Consider the following 5,859-nt stretch of genomic DNA (forward strand, 5'->3'; position numbering starts at 1 on the left):
TATGTACTCTTAGAATTAGCATTATTTGTTAATGCTCTAAAAAGAGATTTAAAATGATATGTGGATGTTCATAAATGGATATTGATATCAAAATTTATTGATATCATGTTGAATTTCGAAGCCCCGAATTTTGGAGAGTCGGAGGCTTTGGATGTCGTAAGGGCAAAATCGTGGAAGGTTGAAATATCAGAAGGTCGAAATATTAGAGGGCATTATTTGATGGACCTTAGAGGGTTTGAATATCGGAGTAAGATGAATATCAAAAGTTTTTAAAGGGTTGTTTTAGATCAACATTATAAGTCAAATCTCTAGCTTCTAAAAGAACATATTATACCAGGGCTCATATTGATCCACAACCTGCTACAACTGTTGATGATCGTGACAGAATTTTAAGAAAACCTAAAAAGCTAGAGAGTCAAGGAAGGGTCAATCAATTAAATAAATCAAATTCACTTCCTAAAGAGTTATCAAGCTTAGAGGATATTAAATTTGACTTATCATTTGATTATTCTTTGTTTCATACCAAATCTGAAAATCAAGTCTATGATACTGTAATAGATCCCAATTTTATTCAATTTATTGAATCAAATAAGGATACTATACATCCTGATTTAGATCAACATGTTCTGGATACTTTTGACAAACTTGATGAGTTAACCTCCACTTTGATAAGACATATAGACGAAGCCTATTTTCAACAGTCAATTGAATTAGCTACCCTAACTACTGCTACCGTTGAACACTGTACAATATTTTCAAAAACTGTAGATACAGCCTCATTCAGTGCCACCTCACCTATAATATCCACCACCGTTAATTCCACAAAGCTATTCATACCTAAACTTCCTTTCCAACCTAACTTCTCAAGTTCATGTTCAAGAAACAATACGTAACCTCCCAGTCAAGCTAAAATTATAGCCATGGCATACATATATGCACCTTTGGCCTTACAAGATCCTTTACATGCTATGCCACAGGATTACCAAAGTAAAATTTTGTAATTTGATGGTACAGGTCAGTATACTGCTCAACAACATGTAAATAAAATCACAGATTATTTTGAGTTACATGAAGTTGATAAGGCTGATGTACAAATGAGATTATTTGCACAAACACTAATAGGAGAAGTTAAAAAATGGTTTAAATGTTCACCTCCTAACCATATTGCATATATAGTTTCTTTCCACCAATTGTTCATAAATAGGTGGGAAAGAAAGAAAATCTCTCGAGATATTACTTGAGTATGAGAACATAAGGAGATATCCTAGTGAATTTGTCCAGGATTACTGTATTAGGTTTAACAACATTTACAATGTAATTCTAGTGAATATCAAACCCCCACCAGACCTTGCCCTAATTAAATTTCCAGATGGTTTTGATGCTAAAATGTCGTATCAATTAAGACAAAGAAACCCTGAAACGTTAGAACAAATGCAAAGTGATGCAGTTAGTGTATAAGCTAACTTATTCGCTAAGAGAGCCAGGATTAGGAATGAGAGGAAAGTTACCCTTAAAGAAGAACCATCTACTTCAGATGTTAAGACAGATAGCTTAGCTAAAAGCATAGAAAGGTTAATGGATAGGTTAGAGAATATGGAAAGGAAGCCTCAATGGGAAAATCAACAAGGACCCCAAATTAGGAACGCCAACTTTCGAAAAAATCCTAATACTGGAAAATCAAGAGAAGTTGTACATGATCAGCAAGTAAGGCCACCTTTCCAGGAAAATTATCCTAAAATCTCACAACAACATGAAGAATACTAGGACACCCATATAAACTTGATGGGAGTAAATAACGAAGATGCCATTTTTCTTACCTAGGAAGAACAAGATTTATACATGTTACAACAATTTGCAATTAGAGTCTCGAGAATCCTTTGACTACAAACAAGGCTATGAATCTGCTATCTATGTAGTTCATAAACAATATAGCCTTAGAAGAAAAAATAACATAGAAGTTCCTACTAAGAAATCAGTCCAAACTCAAACTAAGAAAATAGTAGAAGCTGTTGTGACCAAAGTTATACAAATTTTCCCTAAAGGAACTCTGGAGGCCTCCAGCCCAAAGATTGTAGACATAACATCAACTGAAGCTGCCACTCAAACTGTTCCAATCAAGAAAACTGAAAACAAAATTGTTGACACACAAACTGAATTACCAAGTGCTGGTAAAGAAGACAAAAACACTCACACTACAATTGCTAAAAAGAAAATCATTCAATTAGGAAAACCTCAAATAACATTTAATATCAAAATTGAGCTAGCCAAATTAAGAATACCAGTTAATTTAACAAAGTTGGCGAGAAATGAATGATACAAAGCACAAATAACTGAAACACTAAACATAGGTGAAGGCGAAGATGTTGTAAGCGTTAATGATGATCAACCTAAGTTTTTATTTGGTCTAGAAGTAAATGGAAAACATCAACAAGGGGGTATCCCTCCATTCTATATTAGCTTAAATGTTCATGATAAAATCCTACATAATGCTATGTTAGATTAATGAGCATCTCATTACCTAATACCTAAAGCAATCATGGAAAGATTAAACTTAAACATCACTAGACCCTACAAGGACCTGTTTTCCTTTGATTCTAGTCAACTCAAATGTCTTGGCCTGATAAAAGATCTATGTGTAACTCTAGTCCAATGCCCAGCACAGAGTATTATTGTGCATATAATAGTTGTTGATATGCCACCCAAGTACGGTATGTTGTTATCTCGCTCATGGGGAGCAAAGTTACAAGGGTCATTGCAATTAGACATGTCATATGCTACCATTTTTTTATTTTTCCAGCAAAGAAAACTTTACAGGGAGACCATAATGAAATACATGGTAAGTGGTTCAGAAATACCACAAAATTACCCTATTTATTCCATGCATTTTGATATGCACTCATTTATCTTATATAATTCAGAAAATAGAAAAGACGAAATCACGACTTTAGAAGAAAAACACAAAGAACCTGATAGAGAAAACATAACACATGAGTCTCTATGGCATTTAGATTTTGATGGATCTATAAATAGATTAGGAGTAGGAGTTGGTGTATGGATCTACAATTTAGAGAATGAGCATTCAAAAGGACATGATTTTAGGTTAAATTTCAAATGAACTAAAAACGTGGCAGAATACGAATTATTAGTGCTAGGCCTTCAAATCATAAGAAAACTTGGAGCTAAAAGAGTTTCCATCATGGGAGACTTAAAACTCATTATAAAACAGGTCAAGGGAGACCACATTACCAATAACCCTAGACTTAGTTGCTACAGAGAAACCATCCTACACTTGATAAATTGTTTCCTTGAGACTAACTTTGTTGTTATTCCATGAAAGCAAAATATGCAAGCTCATAGCTTAGCCACTTTTTCCAGCACATGCAAGTTGCCCTTCCCACCAAATCATCAGTACACACTGAGGTAAGACATAGGCCAACCATACTTGATAGTTTAAAGTATTGGCAAATTTTCTCACATGACAATCAAATTCATGATTTTATGATTTCTGAGGGAGAATTTTGAAATGGTAATATAGACATTGAATGTGCATCGGATTATACCATAAATAATGAAATAGATGTAAACGATATAAATAAGTTAGAACCAACTAAATTCACTAAACTAGAGATAGGTCAATTAGAAACTGTACAAATTGAGGAATTAATCAATGATGAATCAGAAGTTTTAAACCTCAAGGACAACCTTTTGCCTAAGGGATTAGCCCCACTAGAAGACATAGTTGACTTCAATTATGTAGCTAGAAAACCTAAAATGGATCCTCTAAGGTTAGATTTAGAGGAATGCAACATAGGGACATAGGAAAATCCTAAGATCATTAAGATATCTAATACATTAACCCTAGATGAAAATCTGAAACACATTAGCTTGTTTAAAAATTTCCAAGACATATTTGCCTAGAGTTATGAAGACCTCAAGTCTTATGATACCAGCATCATCCAGCATAAGATACCAATTAAAGAAAATGAGAATCCCTTTAAAGAAAAACTAAGGAGAATTAACCATGTTCTTATGCCAGTACTAGAAAAATAAGTTAAGCGGATGTATGATGCTCAGATCATAACACCCATCAGATATTTTGATTGGGTCTCTAATTTAGTCACCACTAGAAAGAAAACAGGAGAAATCAGACTCTATGTTAATTTCAAGAACTTAAACAAAGTATCACTAAAGGATAACTATCCCCTCCCTAAAATGGACCACATTCTCTAGATGGTGGTAGGTTCATCCAGAATTTCATTACTTGATGGATTCTCTGGTTATAATCAAATCCTAGTCCAGCCTGAAGTTCAAGCAAAGATTACATTCACCACTCCCTAGGGAACTTTCATGTACTTAAAAATTCCCTTTGGGTTGATGAATGTTGGGGAAACATTCCAAAGAGAAATGGACATAGCCTTTTCAAAATAAATCCATGAGTTTTTGGTCATTTACATAGGTGATATCACAGTGTTTTCCAAGTCAAATAATGAACATCTAGATCATCTAAGAAAGGTATTCATAAAATGCAGAAAGTTTGGCATATCCTTAACACCTAAAAAATCACTTTTTGGATTAGAAGAAGGAAAACTCCTAGAAAACATAATTTCAAAAGAGGGCATTATAATTGATCCAGTTAGAATAGAAGAAATCCTAAACATCAGCCATCCTAGGAACATTAAAGAATTAAAATTATTCTTAGGTAAAATAAATTTTCTTAGAAGATTCATTTATAACTTAGCGGAACTAATTAGATATTTGAATAAGATGTTAAAAAAGGATTCGACACTTAAGTGGATAATGGAGGTTAAGTAGTCTATTGAATAAATTAACGAAGCCCTTACTAAAACACCTGTCCTCATAAGTGCTAATTTTAACAAAGACTTCATAATTTATTCATTTTCTTTGGAGCACACCATTGCAATAGTCTTGTTTCAGAAAAATGATGAGGGTTATGAGAAACCCATCGCTTTCTTTAGTAAAGCTTTGAGAGATGCTACACTAAAGTATAATATAATGGAAAAACAAGCCCTTGCTTTAATGAAACCCGTAAAATATTTTAGAGTATATATTCTATACTCTCACATAATAGCATATGTTCCAAACTCAATTGTAAAGGACATTCTAACTCGGGATAGGCTTGATGGAAAAAGGGGCAAATTGATTTCCACCATACTAGAATATGACATTGAAATCAAGCCTACAAAATTGATTAAAGGCCAAGGTTTAGCTAGACTCATGGTTGAATCGAATTGTCGAGCCTTAGACATAAATTTCATTGCTGCCATAGATGATCAGGAAGAGATGGCGAATCTACAAATCAGTGGATCTTTCATAGATTCACCCTCGCATGAAAACATTATATTCATTTTACTCAACCTACAAGCTCCTCCCTATTTATCTAGAACTAAAATTCGATTCCTGAAAATGAAATCAATGAAATATTGTATCTTAGATAATGTTTTATTTTGGAAAGATAATGGTGGCATATTGTTAAATTGTTTATTAAAAGATGAAGCTGATAAAGTCATGCAGGGGATTGTGGGGGATACCTATACTGGAAAACAACTGCTGATAAGATTTTGAGGGCATGTTTTTACTGGGCGACCCTTTTTACAGATGTCAAAAAATATGTGACCTCCTGTCACAAATGCTAAATATTTGAAGGAAAGAAGAAATTCTTACCATTACCCCTCAAACCTATCTCAGCAGAAATTCCTTTTCAACAATGGGGTTTAGACTTCATTGGGGAAATTCACCCACCCTCCTTAGCCCAACATAAATGGATTTTGACACCCACTAACTACTTTACTACGTGGATAGCAGCCATCCCTTCTAGACAAGCCACAGATTTTGTCATCA

The sequence above is a fragment of the Pinus tabuliformis genome, chromosome 7 (assembly GCF_031772625.1).
Source record: "Pinus tabuliformis cultivar Carrire ecotype Pingquan chromosome 7, CPIR1, whole genome shotgun sequence".
Taxonomy (NCBI): domain Eukaryota; kingdom Viridiplantae; phylum Streptophyta; class Pinopsida; order Pinales; family Pinaceae; genus Pinus; species Pinus tabuliformis.